At 43.3% G+C, this 23116-nt stretch overlaps 1 non-coding gene across 1 annotated transcript; it reads right to left on the reverse strand.

Annotated features, from left to right (window-relative positions):
- Window positions 1-17124: 17124 nt before the first annotated feature.
- On the reverse strand, window positions 17125-17196 carry TRNAW-CCA (transfer RNA tryptophan (anticodon CCA)). The gene has a single exon. It is a non-coding gene; the product is annotated as a tRNA-Trp (tRNA).
- Between the last annotated feature and the right edge of the window lie 5920 nt (window positions 17197-23116).

Here is a 23116-nt window from a genome sequence, read left to right on the forward strand (position 1 = left end):
CAGAAGAATTGATGCTTTTGAACTGTGGCGTTGAAGACTCTTGAGAGTCCCTTGGACTGCAAGGGGACCCTACCAGTCAATCCTAAAGGAAATCAGTCCTGAATATTCATTGGAAGGACTAATGTTGAAGCTGAAATTCCAATTCTTTGGCCACCTGATGTGAAGAACTGACTCATTTGAAAAGACCTTGATGCTGGGAAAGATTGAAGGCAGGAGGAGGAGGGAATGACAGAGGATGAGATGGTTGAATGGCATCACTGATCCAGAAGTTGGTGATGGACAGGGAGGCCTGGCGTTCTGCAGTCCATGGGGTCACAACGAGTCAGATGTGACTGAGCGACTGAACTGAAGTGAGCTGACAGGGCAGCATGAGCCTCAGGTCCATTTTGTCACGTCTCCATGAAACCGAGGATGATTTTGGAGGTTAGCACATTTGCTCTTATTTTGCCTTAATCTCATCTACATAAACTAGAAAATGTAAACATGTATATATTTTAAAGCTGTTTTTAAAGATAGAAATAGGCAGAGTCTGTAACACTGGAAACTTAGAACAAGAAAATCTCCTGTGTCCTGCATGAGGTACACTTATACTAACTCACATATTCTGTGAGGCTTTCTTGTCCTGCTGTCTCTTTTTGGCTGAATTTTGAGGATGAGTTCTAACTTTGGTTTTGCTTGTGAATGTGGAAAAAGTCTGACCTTCCACCCCCAGTTCATTAGGACTGTGCCCACAGGGACCTAGACAATGTATGGTCCTCCCTAGAGCCCCAAGCCACATTCCCTGGAGACAACCTGGCTCTCTAGGCCCTGAAGAGAAACCCAACTTCACTTGGTGATGTAGACGGGGCTACTCTGGGTAAAAGCTCTGGCCATCCTCTGGTAAATCCTCATCTTTCCTTCTTTTCCTTCAGCAGGGGATGGAGCTGATTCTTTGCATGAATATGAAAGATGCTAAACTAGGGTTCAAGGACTGACTTCTGGGGGTCTTTAGTTACAGAGTAGAGTCCACATATGTGGCTCAAGTCTTACTGGCTACCCCAGTTTGGAGGACCCAGAATCAACAGGCAAATCCATTTGTTTTCTGGAAAAATGTCATGCAGAATCTCTGCTTGGCACCTATGCCTGGAGACCCCTTGGAATCAGATAGAAGAGTTTTCCTTTAGAGGCCAGCCTCCTCAGCTTCCTCATCTCCTGTGTGATGGCTAGTGCAGCTCTTCCCTTTTCTAGAAAGCTGCTTAGCAGAGCCCTAGCTCCTCACATTGTGGCTGCAGGGACTCGTCATCCTCAATGCTCCCATCCATCCCCCAGCCCCATCCTTTCCTTCTCCCTCCTGCCCTTGCAAATCCTTCCTGTCCTTTACAGCTTCAAGTCTGACTGGTTTCATAACCTGAACTTCAAAAGCATTTCTGATCTGTACTGCCTGAGTCTTATTTTTTCACATTGTTCTCAGTTTATGTGCACCCTCCTCCTGCCCATGTGTTCTTACTCCTGTGGTGGGGGGTGGGGTGGACAGGGGTCACGGCTTCTCCTTTCCATGCCTTCCCCATACTAGAACTTACCCTAATGTTGGGCCCATAGTAGAAACTGAGGAGGTCCTTGTTGACTGAGATTAAAAAAAATAATGCAACAGAATTCTTTATTCAAGTGGAGTCTTAAGTGGAATCTAAAACATGTAAAAAGAACAAGCACAAGGGTTCTGGTAGAATGCAGAGTCCCACCAGCTTGACCCTCTTCCTACCTTTGTTACTGGCTCCCTTCCCATCTGTCCCATCTAACCCCAGAGTAGCTGGTGGAAGTCTTGGGGAGTGGCCCACAGTCATGCTCACTAAGTACCTGTTGATTTATTGGATTGATGTTGATATTCATGGCACATAATTTCTGTGCTTGAGTCACTGGCATTGAGCAATCTGTTCCACTGAGTGGAGTCCCTAATTGTGGTGAGGTGTTCTCCTTGCCTGCTAGTCACTCTAGACCAAAGGTTGGCAAACTTCTTCTATAATGGGCCAACTTTTAGACTTTGGGGGCTGTAAATCTTTGTCATAGCTTCTCAACTTTGTAGTTGTAGGGAGAAAGGAGCCAGAGATCATAAACATTTGTTTATGAATGTGAGTGTGGTCACATTCTAGTACAACTATATTTATGAAACAGGTGGCAGGCCAGGTTTGGCCCATGAGCCACAGTTTTCTGATCCCTGGTATAGACCAAGGATTTAGTTGGCTTGAGGGAGAGCTCTTTATGATGATCAGAAGAAGGAGATTAATAAGTAGGTGTTGCTTTGAAGGTGTTACCACCATTGGCTGTCTGTGCTGAATGCTTTATCCTTTGAGACTTAGAAGGGCAAATGAGGGCCATTTAACCTCCATCAGAGGACCCATCATTCTCTGCTGTCCCTACAAGCCACTTTTTGGGAACTTTCTTGTTTCTGTATAAATTAGATGCTTCCAGTTTAAGGAAAGCTTCCATAATCCCATCAATTTAGGAGATGAAGGATTATTAGCAGGACACACAAGGAGATGAGAAAGAACAGAAAATCTTCAGAGAGATCACAGAGCAGACTTCACTGAGAACCAGAACATCACTTGTGACCACGTAGTGGGATTTAACAGGAGGGTCATAACCCTCCTGAATGAAATCTCATTTCCCATAATCAAACAGCCAAGTTAAAATTCCAGCTCTGCTATTTACCAGATGTGTCACTTCCCAACCTCAGCTTCCACATCTGCAAAAATAATGATGATAATAGCATTGATCACATAGGGTCTTTGTGCAGATTCAGTGTGGTTACATGTGAAAGGACTTAACAGTGCCTGGCACAAAGTCTTGCTCAAGGGGTATGTTTGCTGTTGAAAGTGGCTCCATTGATCATCTTGTTATTAATACTTATCATTAGTAGGTTCTGCTAACAGGTAGATATCCATGATTATCTATTCCAGTATTGGGTAGTTGGAGTGATTCAGTCATTTTACTGTTCTGCTGCATCTACCATTACTTGCGGATGGTGGCTCGCCATGATGAACAGATGTCTCAGGACATCTGCAGGCCCTGCCAGATGTTATCCAGGACAGGGCAGTTCTTCTGGGCAGTTTTCATACTAGACCATCTCATTGGCCTCCTGGCAGTCCATGAACAAATCCCTTATTCAGTCACAGGTGGCCAGGACAACCCATGACTGAAGACGCCCCTCAGACTGTGGGCAGGAAGGCAGTGCTTATCCAGTGTGACACTCTGGGGACCCCTATACCCATTAAGATCCCTGCCAGGATTATATGAGGGCACTTGTGCTCTGCCAGCAAGGGCCCCAGCTCCATCTCACACCATAAGCATCCCTCCCTGCCTCTGCTGGGCTTTCATTTTAACTTTTCCTCTCACATATTCTTAGCTTAAAACAAAAATTAAATGTCTATGTTGGAAGCTAGGAATGTTGGGTCTCAAAACAAATTCTTCAGAGAATTTCCCCTTAGAGCAATGTCCCTAGACTAAAGAGATAAAGACAGAGGGGTGATTTGACACATTTCCTAGGGTGCCCCAGGTCCCTTAACTGAGAGTCTTTGCCCAAGATGGCCCATCCCTCATGGAAACAGGAATCGCAGGTACAAGGTGGTGCTTGGCATAACTTTAGAAGTCTGTAGGCTCTCTGAAAACTTGCCTGAGTGTATGCGCAGGGAGGGGGGCAGCTGTCTCATTTTTTCTGGGCTGGCTTCTTTGAGACCCTTTTGGGGGTTGTCTCTAGAAAATTTGCTCTTAGGCTCTTGGTAGATTTGAGGTAGACTGTTGAAGCATCAGAATCTCCTTTCTTTGATTCCTTCAGCAAAGTCCCAGGCTGTTGACCTTTGGGTCCCAGTGCTGAGCCTGGCTCTGGATTTATCTACCCCATTGGGGCTAAATGTCTGTCTTGTTAGCCATGCTGAATGGTTTTATATGTTTTCATTGTGCATTTTTATCATTTTTGTTCATGTGTCTGGAGATTTTCCTTAGAAAATGATGGATGCATTTTCATAAATCAAAAAATAAATGAGAAAGGATATTAAGGCAAGAAACAGACCCAAGTCTGGAATTTGCCACTCTAGGGTGGAAGAAGCTGCTAGCTATTTCCCAATGAGAATACACTTTTTGATTTTGCAAGGTCAGATCCTGACTTTTTTCACAGAGAACAATTTTCAGAGCATTTCCTAATAGTAACAGTGATGATGATGATAGTAATTCCAACCGTGCCTTGTACTGTACTAAGTGCTTTACATACGTGATCACATTTAACTCACAACAATCCTATGAGCCAGATTCCACTCCCATTATACAGATGAGTAAAGAGAGTTTCAAATGCTTTTGTTATTGCAACAAGGCCTCATAGTTGGTAAGGAGTGGAATTAAAATGCAGATGTCCCTAATATAGATCTCCTGCACTTGATGGCTACAGTGAACTCCTTTTTGTGCTTGCTGGAGGTGCTGAGGGGTTGTAGATTCTCCTGCCACCTCTGCTGGAAGGCAGGTGGCTGGGAGAGATATGGCTGCTCCCAGTTGGAGGGGTTCATGGAGAAAATCTGGTGTCACTGGCTCTCTTCCTAGAGTGTCTCGGAGCCAGGACACCAACCTTGCTGGGCGACAAATTGAGACAGTCCCTCACAATTGTTTTTCCATGATGTTTTGGACAATGTCACTGTCACCACCAGAAGAAATCCCTCCCCGCTCCACATTCCTGTATCATCACCCTACAGCCAAGGTGCCCTCTTCCCCAAGGGTCTCCTCTAGGACCTAGACACATGACTGGGGTCTGATACAAACCAGAAAGCAACTGGGGAGAGTCCATATGATTCCTGTACTAGTTATGAGTCCTCTGGTTGTAACAGAATCACCACTGGCATCAGCTTGAGAAGAAAGGACATATGGGATGTTTAGTGGTTCATGTGACCAGAGTAGAAAACGGTTCTTCTTCCTCTTGGGAATGAACGCTGATATCCCTGGTCCAATCCATGCTGATACTTGGCCCAATAAGAGGGATGGGGAAACTGATTGACTTAATCCTGGTCATGAGTCCACTTCTCTGACAAGAGGATAAATGACCGTGCTGTGCTGCTGGAACCACAGAACCAAAGTGGAGGTGGATGAGGCCCACAGAAAAGAAAACTGCTATTCTTGCAGACAATTTGGTAAATGTCCAGGACTTTCCTATTGCTTTTCTTCTATTGCATGCCTTCCTCCTTTGTCTGAGCTACAGTATGTCCAGCCCAAGTCAAAGTTGTGGCATAAATCTCTGGTGAACTTGTGAACCATCCCATTTGTTCTTTCCATGCTCAGAACAATCCTGGGTGCTCCATCCCACAGCGGGTGTCTTTTGTGGTCTGTGTCCGTATTCTATCTTAGGAGTTCTGACTTCAGACCCTGTTCTTTGCTCAGGCTTGGAGATGTCAACTGATGTCACTAGAAACAGTGCAGGATTGAAGAGGGACTTAAGCCCATAGAGTTTCTAACTGACCACATTTGGGATTTTCCATTTAGTAGAACTGAACCTTTGTGAACATCTGGTAGGACTTGAATCCTATCCTGATTCTGTGTTGTTTTTTTTTTTTTATATTTGAACAGTAACAACATCTGTAGTTTTGTAAAAGGTTCTTTCACAATTTTATGAGTGTGTGTAAATCAGCTAATTAGCCCAATCACTTGTATTTCTTCATCTGTGTGGCACCACTCGGCCTGGGAGCCTGTCACCCCTTTTGAGCTCCAGGCAGTGAGACAGGGCAAACAATGACTTTGACAAGACTCATAATAAGGAATTTCAAGACCCTGCTGTGGACCTTTAGCAAGGAAATCCACTCCTTCTTAATGGGCCAGGATGAAGGTTTGGGGACTTTCTAAGCAAAATATTTTAAAGCAACTGAATAAAAGAAAACAAAGAAACTTCCAAAAGCTATCATGTATGTTTGTAATGAATGGTTCTCTCTCTGCTTCCTACCTGGTGACCCTGTTACACAACGGTCTATCAGCTGCTTTATTCCACCCCAACCCCCTCTTGTATTGTTCCCATTTGTTTTTCAAGGTTGATCTTGTTTCTTCAAAGATGTCATGAGATCTCTGAGGACAGGAAGCTTATCTACTGTTTCTTCTGCCAGGCACGTGGTAGGCACTTGATAAGGCTTCCCTGGCTGAGGAATTGTACTTGTGTGTGTGTGTGTTGGGGTGGGCGTCAGGGTGCGTGTTAGTTCTCTAGGGCTTCCAAAACAAAATATCACAGACTGGGAGGCCTAAAGAACAGAAATTTATTTAGAATTCTAAGACAAAGGTGCTGTCAGAGTTCATTTCCAGTGAGGCCTCTCTTCCTGAACTGCTATACGCCTTCTCACTGTGTCATCACATGGTTTCTTCTCTGTGCGCATGTGGAGTAAAAGAGGTCTCTTGTTCTTATAAAGACGTCAATCCTATCAGATTAGGGCCCCATGTTTATGACCTCATTGAACTTTAATTGCCTTCGTGAAGGTCCTGCCCCCAGATACAGTCACACTGGGGGCTGGGTCTTCAACACATGACAATTCAGTCCCTAACAGGGTGGCAGCTACAAGCAAGTGCCCTGCGACCCCTGTGGCCCTGATCTGTCAGCGTCACTTAAATTGCATAAATTGTTGTTGTTGTTTACTCACTCAGTCATCTTTGAGACCCCATGGACTTCAGCACACCAGGCTTCCCTATCCTTCGCAGTCTCCCAGAGTTTGCTCAAATTCGTGTCCATTGAGTTGGTGATGCCATCCAACCATCTCATCCTCTGTCATCCCCTTCTCCCCCTGCCTTCAATCTTTCCAGGCATCAGGGTCTTTTCCAATGAGTTGGCTCTTCACATCAGATGGCCAAAGTATTAGAGCTTCAGCTTCAGAATCAGTCCTTCCAGTGAATATTCAGGGTTGATTTCCTTGCTGTCCAAGGGACTCTCAAGAGTCTTCTCCAGCACCACAGTTTGAATTACATATATGGAAGTTTTAATTTTGGGGAAGGGTAGGTGCTGTTTCCTAACTGTGCAGACTTCCAACTGCCCCCTCCCATCATTGCTTGGTCAATGAAAGCTCTGAATTGTGCATTGGAGATGAGACTGTTTTCCATACCAGTTATGTATTAAATATTTACTTGGCACAGAACTGAGGCCAAACAGTGCTGGCAGCTTTTCAGAGCCTCCCTACCAGTAACCTCCTAAAGATAAAGGCCAATCACATGCCTGACCTGAAGTTCTGGCTTTTCTAAGGCCAGATTCCAGCTTGGGTTGACTTTCTGTTCATCTGAAATAGATCTGTATGGGCAGTAGGTGTATGTCCTGCAGCACGGTGTGCGGGAAGAGTGGGGTGAGTCAGAAGGGAAGAAGGGATCTCTGTCCTGACAGTGCTACTGGCTGCTTTCTTCTGATGAGTCTATATGGCTTTATAGGATTTGATGTGGCCACATGAAAACATGCCTCAGGAAAAGCAAAATGTCAGTGTTTTGAGGCCCTTCCGTTGGGAGGGTGGGAAAGCGGTGGTCACTGCGTGTTCTCCTTAGACCAGGCGGGGGAAAGGGAAGTATTGTGAGCCTCTGATAACCCTCTTCTCTTTCTTCCCCTCACTTTGGTTCTTCAATAAATCACCCAGGACAATCTGCTTCTCTTTAGTGGTGTGTTTTCCTAGGGTTCAGTCTTTGTTTGAAATTCTAGAACAACAGAGTTGCAGTAAACATGGTCAACCTATGTGTAATTATGCTGGTATGTCAACTTTGCCCCCCAGAGTCGGGTCTGCTCTGGTTAACCAGAGGCCCTCCCTGACTCAGAAACGGGACCTCCTGCAGGACCCTGTGGAGGGCCGACCCCGAGCCCTGCATCTGAAGGGGGTAAGCGAGCCCATAATTATGCTCATTGTTTAGGTCAGGGCACAGGAGGGTTTACATTAAAGACCTCAGCTGGCACACACAGCGTGTCTATGGAAAAAATGAAGGGGCTCCTCCGCCCGCTCCTCAGTCCCACATTGCCTGTCCAAGGGCTTGGGTTTCACAGATGCCTTCTGTGACTCTGCTTCTGACCACTCTTGATTAGAAGCTTGGATTCCCCCAGTTCCAAGAGGCATCTCAACCCTGAGGTCTGGAAATTTAGCTGTGAGATGCCTTTTCAGAATCTCAGAATTTAGGTCTTGGAAGGGCCTAAATCTGGTCTCAGCTGGTATATCTCAAACTTTACTGTTCACTTGAATCATCTAGAGATCTTGTTAAAAGCACAGAATCGAACGCAGCAGTCCTGGCCCAGGGTTGGAAAGTCTGCAGTTCTAAACAGCTCCTTGGTAATGCCCTGGGGCTGGTTACTGGACTGCACTTGGAGTAGATTGCTAAGTCTTATGAAGGGTAAAAGGGAGGCCCAGAGACCTGAAGGAGCTTGTCAAGGCAGAGTAGAGTCTTGATTCTTTTTGTCTTTAGTGTGGTCATGGCCCTGCACCCATTCTGCTGGCAGGGCTGAGGTGGGTCTTAGTTGAAAACACCCTCCTGTGACTATACCTGGCCTTCTGGGGCAAGGTATCTTTCCCAGATGCTCTGGGTGGATGGGGACCCCAAGAACTCTTGACAGAAGCCCATGGGCCTCATCAGCTAGGAATCTGGATGGGAGCAGATCACTGTGTGTTCCTTCTGCTTCAAAGGGGCGTGTGAGAAGGGAGGGCATTTTGAACATGTTGTCTACTGAGAGATATTGGCACTCCCTGATGCCAGGTTACTGTGGGAAAAATCAGGTAGGGCCAATGGGATAGGGAGGGGAGTCCATGACATCAGTGGGGAATGAGTGTTTTTAGTAGAAATTAGAGGATGTGAGATTGCTTCTGTCCACACCACCATGAGATCTTGGATGAGGGTGTAAACCTCTCTAGACCTCAGCAGTAAAATAGGTGCAGTTACCTACCTGAACCAAGAGGCTAGGTCATGTGCTCTTTTAAAGTTTATTTTGACTCTAAAATTGAAATTATAGATTATATCTCTCATACTTATCTCTCTCTCATCTTTTTCTACCTCCATCTTTGGCAAGGTACTTTGGTATGGTGCATGCAGCTAAGTAATGAAGAATTAACCTTTCCTAAAGAGAGTCCTGGCCTTTGTCCTCAGCTTCTGGGGGGTGATCTCTAGGCCCCTGGAATGTCCTTCCTTATAGGAATGTCTTTGTCTGGGGGCTTTGACCACTGGACTGCCTGACCATGTGATTTATGGTGGAATTTTGGGACTAACCTGGAGAGGAAGCAGAGAATCAAGGTGTTGGCCTGGAACTCCAGGGAAGTTTGGAGACTAAAGGGTAACCATGTGGGCACTATGTGATTTAGCCCCCCAAAAAAACTGTGGACAGTAAAGGCTTGAGTGAGCCTCCCTAGTTGGCAGTACTCTGCTCATATGGTCACACACCATGGCTGAGAGGAGGTCACATCATCCATGACTCCATGGGGAGAGGAAAACCACAAGCTTTGCATTTAAACCCCACCTGGACTGTGTCCTATGTCCCTCTTCCCTTGGCTGATTTGAATTTGTATCTTTTCACAATAATAAAACTGTCTTTTTAGGAATAGCATTTTTCTGAGGTCTCTGAGTCATTCTGCTAAATTATTGAATCTGAGAGTGTTTGGAGGGACTCCCAAAGTTGTAGCCAGCCAATCTGAAGCAGGGATAGTTTTGGATACACTTGAACTCGCAGCTAGTGTGAGGGCAGTCTTATGTACGCTCTTCCCTCACACTTTGCAGTTGGGTGAAATTTCACAACAGCAATATGACAAGTTAGCAAATATTTGGGAAAAACAAAGAAATACTTCTTTCAAGAAAGCTTGCCTGGTTGTACAGTGGATCAAGGAGTCTAAGATATTAGTAAAGAGCATGGACTTTAGAGAAAGACAGATCTGTGGGTAGAGCTGGGCATCTCTATTTTTTGGTTGATGTGGACACATGACTTAATGATGTAAAGCCTTGGTTTTCCCATCTGTAAAATATATCAATACTTACCTTGAAGATATGTTGAGAAGATGAAATACAATCAGTTATGGAAAGTACAGGGCATATAGGAAGCACTTCAAACATGGCTGTTGTGATTATTGCTATTATTATTACTCTGCCTTTATTGATGGTGTGATTTAGTTATCTACTTACACTTTTTTTTTTTTTTTAAAGAGAAGTCTGTGCCTTCATTGGCCAAGCAGTCTCCTTGAGGAGGGGTGAAGCAGGAGTGAGTGGTCCTCAGCTGGGCTTCACAGGTTTGTAGGTGATTGAGAGCTTGCTCAGGTGGTGGGTTTGATTTCTCCCTGATTGAAGGTCATGCAATTGTAGATGCCCATCATGCTAGCCACCATCAAAGGCAGAATGATCATGACTTCAAGGGATAGGTGTTCATCACCTCCAGTTTCTCCTTGGGTGCAACCTCCTTCTGGGCCTTGCAGAGTTGCTTCCACAGAGATGCTGCTTCCTCTACAGGCCTCTCTTCTGCCTCTGATGCTGCCATGTACTGTGCAGTATATCAGCTGCCGATAGGACATGTTCAGGGTCTGACTGAGGTCCATGCAGTAGGTGAACTTGTGGAATGTCTACTTCTTCTGTTCCACTTCCATCAGTTTTTTGGTTCTTTGGAAGCCTTATTTACTTTTATACTTACTAATATTTTGCCTTGCTCAAAAAAATATCTGAGTGGCTCACATACATGGATATAAGATAGCCTGATAAAAAAAAATCTGAGTGGCTCACATACATGGATATAAGATAGCCTGATAAAATAAGCTACAAGAAGCAGAAAAAGAAGTATTGGGTAGTTGGCAGCAGCAGCTGAAAATGTGAGATGCTCTTTTTGTGAGGGTCTCCAGGACAGCTACATCTGGCAAGACTGGGCCTGTCCATCTAAGACTGGGAGAGTTGCCACTGGAAACATGGTGACTTCTCTTAACATCAGTTAAGTTCAGTTGCTCAGTCGTGTTCGAATTTTTGTGACCCCATGGACTGTAGCATGCCAGGCCTCCCTGTCCATCACCAACTTCTGGAGTTTACTCAAACTCATATCCATTAAGTCAGTGATGCCATCCAATCATCTCATCCTCTGTCATCCCCTTCTCCTCCTGCCTTCAATCTTTCCCAGCATCAGGATCTTTTCAAATGAGTCAGCTCTTCATATCAGGTGGCCAAAGTATTGGAGTTTCAGCTTCAACATTAGTCCTTCCAATGAATATTCAGGACTGATTTCCTTTAGGATTGACTGGTTGGATCTCCTTGCAGTCCAAGGGACTCTCAAGAGTCTTCTCCAACACCACAGTTCAAAAGCATCAATTCTTCGGTGCTCAGCTTTCTTTTCAGTCCAACCCTCACATCCATACATGACTACTGGGCAAACCAGTAGTCATGGAAATTTGACTAGACAGACCTTTGTTGGCCGAGTAATGTCTCTGCTTTTTAATGTGCTGTCTAGGTTGGTCATAACTTTTCTTCCAAGGAGCAAATGTCTTTTAACTTCAGGGCTGCAGTCACCATCTGCAGTGATTTTGGAGCCCCCCAAAATAAAGTCTATCACTGTTTCCATTGTTTCCCCATCTATTTGCCATGAAGTGATGGGGCCAGATGCCATGATCTTAGTTTTCTGAATGTTGAGTTTTAAGCCAACTTTTTCACTTTCCTCTTTCACTTTCATCAAGAGGCTCTTTAGTTCTTCTTCACTTTCTGTTATAAGTGTGGTGTCACCTGCATGTCTGAGGTTATTGATATTTCTTCTGGCAATCTTGATTCCAGCTTGTGCTTTATTCAACCCAGCATTTCTCATGATGTACTCTGCATATAAGTTAAATAAGCAGGTGACAATATACAGCCTTGACTTACTCCTTTCCTGATTTTCAACATATCTGTCATTCCATGTCCAGTTCTAACTGTTGTTTCTTGACCTGCATACAGATTTCTCAGGAGGCAGGTCAGGTGGTCTGATATTCCCATCTCTTGAAGAATTTTCCATAGTTTGTGGTGATCCACACAGTCAAAGGCTTTGGCGTAGTCAATAAAGCAGAAGTATAGGTTTTTCTGGAACACTCTTGCTTTTTGATGATCCAATGGATATTGGAAATTTGATCTCTGGTTCCTCTGCCTTTTCTAAATGCAGCTTGAACATCTGGAAGTTCACAGTTCATGTATTGTTGAAGCCTGGCTTGGAGAATTTTGAACATTACTTTGCTAGTGTGTGAGATGAGTGTAATTGTGTGGTAGTTTGAGCATTCTTTGGCATTGTTTTTTTTGGGGGATTGAAATGAAAACTGACCTTTTCCAGTCCTATGGCCATTGCTGAGCTTTCCAAATTTGCTGGCATATTGAGTGCAGCACTTTCACAGCATCATCTTTTAGGATTTGAAATAGCTCACCTGAAATTCTAGCACCTCCACTAGTTTTGTTGTATTGATGTTTCCGAAGGCTCACTTGACTTCGCATTCCAAGTTGTGTGGTTCTAGGTGAATGATCATACCATCGTGGTTATCTGGGTCATGAAGATCTTTTCTGTATAGTTCTTCTGTGTATTCTTGCCACCTCTTCTTAATATCTTCTGCTTCTGTTAGGTCCATACAATTTCTGTCCTTTATTGTGCCTCTGTTTGCATGAAATGTTCCCTTGGTAGCTCTAATTTTCTTGAAGAGATCTCTAGTCTTTCCCATTCTATTGTTTTCCTCTATTTCTTTGCATTGATCACTGAGGAAGGCTTTCTTATCTCTCCTTGCTATTCTTTGGAACTCTGTATTCCAATGGATATATCTTTCCTTTTCTCCTTTGCCTTTCACTTCTCTTCTTTTCACAGCTATTTGTAAGGCCTCCTCAGACAACCGTTTTGCCTTTTTGCATTTCTTTTTCTTGGGGATGGTCTTGACCACTGCCTCCTGTACAATGTCATGAACCTCCATCCATAGTTCTTCAGGCACTCTGTCTATCAGATCTAATCCCTTGAATCCATTTGTCACTTCCACTGTACAATTGTAAGGGGTTTGATTTAGGTCATGCCTGAATGGTCTTGTGGTTTTCCCTACTTTCTTCAATTTAGTCTGAATTTGGCAGTAAGGAGCTTATGATTTGAGCCACAGTCAGCTCCTGGTCTCGTTTTTGCTGACTGTATAGAGCTTCTCCATCTTTGGCTGCAAAGAATATAATCAATCTGATTTCAGTATTGACCATCCGGTGATGTTGATAAGTAGTCTTCTCTTGTGTTTTTGGAAGAGAGTGTTTTCTATGACCAGTGTGTTCTCTTGGCAAAACTCTATTTATTAGCCTTTGCCCTACTTCATTCTGTACTCCAAGGACAAATTTGCCTGTTACTCCAGGTGTTTCTTGACTTCCTACTTTCGCATTCCAGTCCCCTATAATGAAAAGGATATCTTTGTTAGGTATTAGTTCTAGAAGATCTTGTAGGTCTTCATAAAACCATGCAACTTCAGCTTTTCAGCATTACTGGTCAGGGCATAGACTTGGATTTCTGTGATACTGAATGGTTTGACTTGGAAACGAACAGAGACCATTCTGTCGTTTTTGAGATTGCATCCAAGTACTGCATTTCGGACTCTTTTATTGACCATGATGGTTACTCCATTTCTTCTAAGGGATTCCTGCCCACAGTAGTAAATATAATAGTCATCTGAGTTAAATTTACCCATTCCAGTCCATCTTAGTTCACTGATTCCTAGAATGTCGATGTTCACTCTTGCCATCTCCTGTTTTACCACTTCCAATTTGCCGTGATTCATGGACCTCATATTCCAGATTTCTATGCAATATTTTTCTTTTCAGCATAGGACTTTACTTCCATCACCAGTCACATTCACAACTGGGTGTTGTTTTTTGCTTTAGCTCTGTCTCTTCATTCTTACAGTAGCATATTGGGCACCTACTGACCTGGGGAGTTCATCTTTCAGTGTCCTATCTTTTTGTCTTTTCATACTGTTCATGGGGTTTTCAAAGCAAGAATACTGAAGTAGTGTGCCATTCCCTTCTCCAGTGGACCAAGTTTTGTCAGAACTCCCCACTGTGACCCGTCTATCTTGGTTGGCCCTACATGGGATGGCTCATAGTTTCACTGAGTTAGACGAGGTTGTGGTCCATGTGATCAGAACGGATTGTTTTCTGTGATTGTCATTTTCATTCTCTCTGCTCTCTGATGGAGAAGGATAAGAGGCTTATGGAAGCTTCCTGGTGGGAGAGACTGACTGAGGAGGAAACTGTGTCTTGTTCTTATGGGCAGGGTCATGCTCAGTAAATCTTTAATCCAATTTTCTGTTGATGGGCGGGGCTGTGCTCCCTCCCTTTTATTTAACCTAAGGCCAAACTATGATGGAGGTAATGAAGATAATGGCGACTTCCTTCAAAAGGTCCCATGAATGCACTGCTACACTCAGTGCCTCCAACCCTGCAGCGGGCCACCGCTGACCCACGCCTACACCAGAGATTCCTGGACGCTGATGCCCAAGGTTTGTTTGAGCCCTCTGAGCATCTCTGGCAGGCATCGGACCTGATTTTAAATGAAATTTTGCCCCTCCTACTGTCTTGCTGGGGCTTCTCCTTTGCCCCTGGACTTGGGTTATCTCCTCAAAGTCCTTCCAGCACCACCCAGCCACCACTTTGCCTTTACATCAGGGGTAGGCTATGATCTTGTGTAGACCAAGAGTTCAGAAGAATAGCAACTACCTGGCTTAGAGGGGAAAAGAGAGGTAGGTCTTTGGACTTTGCACCTTTGGATTCACTAGTCATAGCTTCTATGTTTTTCTATTTGGTAAGTAGAATGTTCATTAATAGAGGTATGAGCTGTGTTGTAAAGAGCTGGGGTAGAGAATAGAGTTGACATTAATTTTTCACAAACTTCCACTTCTCCTATCCATTATTTCTCTCCCTTTTGTCACCTCCAGGCATTGTCAAGTCTTTCCAGAGGCCATCATTTCATTTCAGTTCAGTCACTCAGTTGTGTCAGACTCTTTGCGACCCCATGGACTGTAGCACGCCAGGCCTCCCTGTCCATCACCAACTCCTGGAGTTTACTCAAACTCATGTCCATTAAGTCAGTGATGCCATCCAACCATCTCATCCTCTGTCGTCCCCTTCTCCTCACGCCTTCAATCTTTCCCAGCATCACGGTCTTTTCCAATGAGTCAGCTCTTCATATCAGGTGGCCAAAGTATTGGAATTTCAGCTTCAGCATCAGTCCTTCCAATGAATATTCAGGACTGATTTTCTTTAGGATTGACTGGTTGGATCTCCTTGCAGTACAAGGGACTCTCAAGAGTCTTCTCCAACACCACAGTTCAAAAGCATCAATTCTTTGGTGCTCAGCTTTCTTTATAGTCCAACTCTCGCATCCATACATGACTACTGGAAAAACCATAGCTTTGACTAGATGGACCTTTGTTGGCAAAGTAATGTCTCTGCTTTTTAATATGCTATACAGAGGCTATACATTTTCTCATTTCTCTTATTTCCTTACTAATAAGAGAAGTAAGTATTCTTACTATTACTTTGTCACTAATAAGGATTTTAGACATTGCTACTTCCAAGAAAGTTTTTATTTTAATGGCACTGGAGAGAATGAAAAGAATGAAAGAATGAAACTGTAGTAATAAGGTACGGTGGGAAACTCTATTGATAAACAGTGAAACTTAAAATGCAAAACAAAACACTCTCTATCCCCAAATCCTTAACTCAAATCTTAGAGAATTGCTACTGAAGAAGTTCTATCTGAGCATCTCAGAGCTTGCCAGAACAGACTCCTGAATCACAACTCTGACATTAACTAACAGGTCACTTAATCTCTCTGTACCTCAGTTTTCTTATCTGTAAGATGGGGATAACTATAGTATCCATCTCACAGGTTGCTGGGAGGAATCAATAACCTAATAATAAAAAGAACCATTAGATTTTGGTGGCCATGGTGGTTCAATTAAAAAAAAGAAACAACAGAGACTAGATATAAGAATGGTTCAGTCTTTTGATCACAAAATGTTTTATATGCCTAAGTTAACCACTGGCCACCAAAAGAGCCTCTTGATGAAAGTGAAAGAGGAGAGTGGAAAAAGTTGGCTTAAAACTCAACATTCAGAAAACTAAGATCATGGCATTCAGTCCCATCACTTCATGGCAAATAGATGGGGAAACAATGGAAACAGTGACAGACTTTTTTTCTTGGGCTCCAAGATCACTGCAGATGGCAACTGCAGCCATGAAATTAAAAGACACTTGCCCCTTGGAAGAAAAGCTATGACAAACTTAGACAGCATATTAAAAAGCAGAGACATTACTTTGCCAACAAAGGTCCATACAGTCAAAGCTACAGTTTTTCCAGTAGTCCATGTATGGATGTGAGAGTTCGACCATAAAGAAAACTGAGCACAGAAGAATTGATGCTTTTGAACTGTGGTGTTGGAGAAGACTCTTGAGAGTCCATTAGACTGCACAGAGCTCCAACCAGTCAATCCTAAAGGAAATCAGTCCTGAATATTCATTGGAAGGACTGATGTTGAAGCTGAAACTCCAATACTTTGGCCACCTGATATGAAGAGCTGACTCATTTGAAAAGACCATGATGCTGGGAAAGATTGAAGGCAGGAGAAGGGGATGACAGAGGATGAGATGGTTGGATGCCATTACCAACTCCATGGACATGAGTTTGAGTAGGCTCTGGGAGTTGGTGATGGACAGGGAAGCCTGGCATGCTCTAGTCCATGGGGTCACAAAAAGCTGAACATGACTGAGTGACTGAACTGAACTGAGTCACTTGCATCTTGGGGTCCCTAAAAGTTTTCACTGGTGGGCTGGGAGTCCAGCAGAACAGATTCAAAAGGTGGAAAGCAATATCCTTTTGTGATTCATCAAGTCTGATTAGCAGTTGGAATGTTCATGTCATGGATCCTATTTGATTAAGTAAAGGAAACCAACATTCTTCTCTCTTTGGCAATGATACACTGAGGTGTTGGGGTTGAACAGTCTACAGTTTGATGGCAGACCCATATTCCCCTAGCTTTCTTTTTAGCCTTGATCTTTAACTGCTGGATCTTGAAGTGAAGTGAAGTGAAGTGAAGTCGCTCAGTTGTGTCCGAGCCCACCAGGCTCCTCCATCCATGGGATTCTCCAGGCAAGAATACTGGAGTGAGTTGCCATTTCCTTCTCCAGGAGCTCTTCCCAACCCAGGGATTGAACCCGGGTCTCCTGCATTGGAGGCAGACGCTTTAACCTCTGAGCCACCAGGGAAGCCATGCTGGATCTTGAACCAGACCACAATTACAAAAGTCAGCTCAGCTTGGTGCTCTGTGATGATCTAGAAGGATTCAGGATAGGAGTGGGGTGAAGGGAGGTCCAAAAGGGAGGGGGCATATATGTATGGATATGGCCTATTCACTTCATTGTACAGCAGAAACTAACATAGTATTGTAAAGCAATTATATTCCAATTTAAAAAAAGAGCATAGCGGAGAGAGCTCAAGATCAAACATGAAGAGTGTGTTATGTAAAGAGTTGGATAGATGACAAATTTTGCGAGCCTCAGTTTCTCCATCACTAGAATGAACATTACAGAACTTCTTTCATAGTGCTGTTAGGAGGACTAAAGGAGATGGTGCATTTGAAATGCTTTGGAAATGATTAAAGATAGTGAAAAATTTTATTACTCTTTTGTCCTTGAAGTGAATTGACTCATGTCAGTGTTCCTAGAATGAGACCCAGACGGGTTCAGTGCCTCACCCAAGATGAATTAGAGGGAGAAGGTGATGTGCTTTGGGGCTATAACGGGACTGAGCTTAGCAATCACCTTCCACACTTGTCCAGCCTTGTGGATCCAAGTGTATGTTGATCAGAAACAGATGAGTTTATTGGTTTTTTTGTCTGCTTGGCTGAATTGTAAAGATCTGTGCTGTGTGTTGTATTAGATTCTATTCTGTGTCCAATCACTGATTAATTCTGCAACTCAGTTAAGTCATGTAAGTCTGGTGTCTACATGAAATGGGTGGCCTTGGCTCCACCTGTCCCAAAGAGAATTTGGAAAGTATAGGCAACTAAAGGGTTGAAAGTAAAAGGACTTCATGGAAGACGCTTCTGTTCTGGAGGCAGGATAACATTAAGTGCACAGGCTCCTGAGTCAGATGCCTGTGTGTAATCATAGCTCTGACACTGACTACTACATCTGTGAACTTCTCTGTGCTTTGGTTTTCTCATCTGAAAATTAGGGATAACAGTAGTAAGTTGGGATCATTGTGAGGATTTAATGCCAAACACCTTCAAATAGTGTCTCACCCAGGTGGCTGTTCTGAACATTTAACTATGGTAGAAGATGGTCTGTTCTTTGTCCCCTTGGAAGGTAAGTTTCCTGCAGGAGAAAACAATCAGGAATGACTGGGACACTTTGGTTCCTATTTTTTTTTTGGTAGTATTGTCCCCCATAAGTCTTTGGTAGGAGGACAGCTTGCCAAGTGCTCTGCCAATCTTTGTAAAAAAGTAGGTTAAAAATGTTTGAAGATAAAGCCCCCAATAGTAACCCTTTCCTGACTGTTTGCAGGGCCTGAAAAGCAGATTTATATTTACATGAATGGCTCAGACGCTAAAGCGTCTGCCTGCAATGCGGGAGACCGAGGTTCGATCCGTGGGTCTGGAAGGTCCCCTGGAGAAGGAAATGGCAACCTACTCCAGTACTCTTGCCTGGAAAATTCCATGGATGGAGGAGCCTGGTGGGCTATAGTCCATGGGGTCGCAAAGAGTCGGACATGACTGAGCAACTTCACTTTCATTTTTATTTTCATAGGGAAAGAAGCCTTCAGTGGCTGAATTAATGCATGCAATGATTTGCTCAGTGGTAGTCATATCATCACAATGGAAATCTCTCATGTTCTAGAACTGATGGACAAGGTTGTGTTGATCAGTTAAAATTCTACCTTTTATTTGTAGAGTCCACTTTCCCAAATGCTCTCTGTTCTCTGACCTGTTATTTCAAGCTCAGTGCAGATTTTGCCTATTTTGTAGACCATGAGCCTAAAACGCAGAGTCACATTTACTAGCCATTTTTACCACAAATAGTGATAATGGTTGTGCTATTTTGATACTAGTTGTGATAATTTTGGTTACCTCTTACTGGATAGAAATCCCACGTGGAGGAACTCTGAAGCATTTCATAGGAAATCATGATGGCCTAGGCCTGGTTTGGGAAGGGTTAGTTATTCATTATGACTGTTTGTAGGAAAACACAACCAACATGACAGTTTTGATATAGAATCACCCAAAGAATACCAATGTTGATGTAGTTGGACTCAAAAACTGTCCCAGTTGCCTGGGTCCCAGCTTTGTGTTGGAGCTGGTCCTGCCCTCAGGATATTTGGGTGTCCTTGCTGAGGCTAGAAGGAAAGGGAAAAGAGCTGGATGAGCAGTATCACCGGGAGCTCTGGATCCATGTGTGCCAAAGTGCTACTTGGAAGAAGGAAGGTGCCTTGCCGAGTCTCACTCCTCCCAAGGGCTCTCCGCATCCAAGTACTAGTTACTGGAAGATAGGAAAGCCTGGCTCCCTTGCTTTAACTTGGGGCAAATCAGAAGGGGGTCTCAACTCCCGAGCTCCTCCAGGACTGTCACAAAGGTGGCAGCTGCACCACACAGGTCAACTCTACCACCTGTCCATTTCTGTTTCACCCTCTCTCTCACAGGTATTGTTCCCAAGTGGAGTGGGACGGGACTGAATTTGTGCCCTAGGACGTTTGTTCCTGGTGCAGCAGTGAGGTTTCTAAGAAAGATTTGCATTGCTCTATCTTCCCTCCTAAAATTGTTTTTATGATTGCTCATAAAGAAAAGAGTTGTTTTTTTCTTTTTTTAATTTCCAAACATAGGTGAAACTTATCCAGTGGAATTCAGCGCTCTAGGCCAAAGAGGAGGAAAATGTCATTGTAGCCGTTTCTTATTGGCATCTGTAGTTAGGTCTGGAAGTGTGTTATTGTGCAGGGTATGGCACAGTGCAGTATTCATGGAAATTGTGGGAACATTAGGTATGAGCCTTGGCACTTCAGATACAGGAGTTGTGTCAACATTTGGGCCGTGGCATTCTCTTATCTCTTCCCTTAGCAAGCTTTATTCCCTCCTTATTTACTCCTCAGCCTTTCTAGAAGAGAATGTTTTAGAACCTCCGAAGGTCTTGTAGTGTATGCTGTGGTGGGCTTCCTAGCTTCCTGCTTCAAAACCTAGATAGTGTGGGTTCCTGCTGATTCATAGCTGTACTCTTTCTGGAACCAGTCCTGGATGAAGGAAGCTGCCTTGGCCAGTCTCACTCCTCTTAAGGGCTCTCTGAATCCAAGTATTAGTTACTGGAAGATAGGAAAGCCTGGCTCCCTTGCTTTAACTTGGAGCAAATCAGAAGGGGGTCTCAACTCCCGAGTTCCTCTGGGACTGTCACGAAGGTGACAGCTGCAACGCACAGGTCAGCTCTCCCACCTGTCCATTTCTGTTTTCTCCTCTCTCTCACAGGTATTATTCCCAAGTGTGGTCCCCAATTTGCTCTGCACCCAAATCTCTGTCAAGGTGTCTGTTTCCAGGAAATCTGATCCTTGGGGCCACAGTTAGGGATGAAGTGGTGACCCTGGTCTCTGATCCTTTTTATCTTTCCCAGAGATGTCCCCTAGTCACTTTTCCTCTCTTGATCTTGGAGGCAGGACTTCTGAGCCTGTCTAGGCCAATATTATTTACATGGAAAGTCTGGAAGGACACCCACTGAGCTGCCAACAGCAGGAGAGAAAGTGATGAATAAATTTCTATTTTACCTGTATAAACTTCAATATTGTCTAAATATTAAAATGGAAATACATAATGTATCACTTGTATAATTATTATATTATTTACTTATTAGTTGACTTTAGTATCTGAATGTGACCATCATACAGACCATATGTTCGCCATCTCCACCTTGTCTGGGTCCCTCCTTTCTTCCCTCCCCTCTCCCGGTCTGTTGAGACCTCATGTCACTGGTCCGCTGAATGTTTAGTGGAGGGGCTGTGGTGGGGTGGGGGGTGAAGGGTAGGGATGACTCCAAATCATAGGGGTCAGCTTCCTTTACCTACTTGCTGACATGAGTCAAAGCAGAACAATGCTCTGAACCCTTTACTACAATGATGGAATTTTCTTACTCTAGTATTTGAAGAAGTGTTTGCTAGTTTGTTACAAGGGGTAATTCACAGAAAGTGTCTAATGTGACTGGGAAAATGCTTCATAAATGATGATTATTTTACCATTATTATTGTTATGTTGTTGTTGTAGCTGAGTTTTGTATTAGAGCATTAGCTCGAGAGTTTTTTACCAGAAGGGCTCCCCTTCCTGCCCCTGGAATTCCACGTCAAAGCAGGAGAATTTAATGCAGGATGAGAGCTGCAGTGGGACTCTGTCCCTCTGGTTCCTTCATGCGCCAGGAGGCTGTGTCTGGTCCCTGGTCTGCTGAGTGGTTAGGAGGAAGGATGCACGGAAAGCCGCCCTTCTTATTGAGAGTTTCCTTTGGCATTTAGGGATACTTCTTTGGCTTTATCTATATAATGCAAGGTTTCAAAGACTGATCCTTTTCCACTGGGACAAGGATGAATTATTTCCATTTTGGGGAGAGCGAAGAAGAGTGACCCCTCCTCATGCTCACTCCCCTCTCTCCGCACGTGAGCCCTAGTCTGCTGTGTCTCTCCTCCAGGTAGTGCTGGCCACAAGATGTCAAAAAACAAGCATGCCGCAGAAACTGAACCTGTTAAAATAATTTACCAATTCAACAGTAATCCTAAAATGGAAACCCAGATCCCATGCTTATTGTTTTAAGAAAAGTTATCTCCAGCCCCTTTGCTTCAGTTTACTTATGTGGAACACTGAAGTAGCCAGACAGAGGCTGGAGGGATGGGAGTGAAAGTTTGTGAAGGGAGGCCTGGGACAGATGCTTCCTTATTACCTGTCTACCCCCATGCCCTCACAGTGCTGTTTGGGCCTTAATTGGCTAGGTTAATGAATGTGGCTGTATAAAGCAGATTATATGTAAATATAAGATGAATGAAAAATATGGTTCATTTGCTTTAAATAAGCTCTTCAAATAAACGTCCTCTTGGAAATCAAATGTTACAGTGCAGCTACCGTGATAGACAGACATGTGTAAAAAGGGGTAACTTTTGTTGCTCTGAGGCAATGTTTTCTAAATGTGTTCTGAGGAACCCAAACCAAAAAGATGTTGCTTTGAAAAAAGTCTTTGTATATTTGTCTGTGTGTGTATATATATGTATGTATATACTTGTGTGATCAACATGTTTGGGAAACAAAGCATATAATTTGAAAGAAGAGATGCTCTAAAAGTGAATTCACATACAGAAGGAAAAATAAATCAAATCACATAATCATTGAAGGTGGCCCCAAATCACATAATCATTGAAGGTGGCCCCACACATATTACTCCCTCCATAAACATTTATTTACTGAATAAAATAATCTCCCCCCAAAAAAACAAGAAAAAGAAGTAAAGATTCTAAATATTGACAAATGTTTCTTGCAAATAAAATGACCATCTCTTTGCAAAGTTCAAGATCCAACCTAAAAACTATTGTAATACTGCACAATATAATGGTATTTAAAGACCTCCCTCCCTTTGTCCCTTTTTCCTTTGGTAACCATATGTTTGCTTTCTGTGTCCATGAGTCTATTTCTGTTTTGTAAATAAGTTCTTTTGTATCATTTTTTAAGATTCCAAATATAAGTGATGTCATATGATATTTGAAAAAAAGATCTCATTCACAAAACAATGCTGGCAAATGTTACACACATGACAAAATCTAGAAAACTAACATAATATTTTTCATTAGTTACTTGACATACTTCTATGATACCTTTCTTCCCATATTCTTTGTGTACCTCTATCTATGACAACAATTTTGTAATCTTGTTTACAGAGAGAATAGAAAGATAATATAGTCTTTCTCTACCATTTTTGATAGAAATTTGTCTTTTATTATTGATAATTAAGAAAGTGTCAGTTTTGTGGCTTATAATTGCTAATGTCATAAATTTATAGGTTGTTGACAAACTTGGGACAATCTCTATCTGGTTTCCTTTGCATATGAGCTGCCAAATTTCCAGATGTTTCAAGTTTTCCAGTGTAGTAGCTCATCTTGCCTACTCTTTACATGGATGAT

Source organism: Giraffa tippelskirchi, chromosome 4, assembly GCF_054371585.1.
Source record: "Giraffa tippelskirchi isolate mGirTip1 chromosome 4, T2T-mGirTip1v1.2.pri, whole genome shotgun sequence".
Classification (NCBI taxonomy): Eukaryota; Metazoa; Chordata; class Mammalia; order Artiodactyla; family Giraffidae; genus Giraffa; species Giraffa tippelskirchi.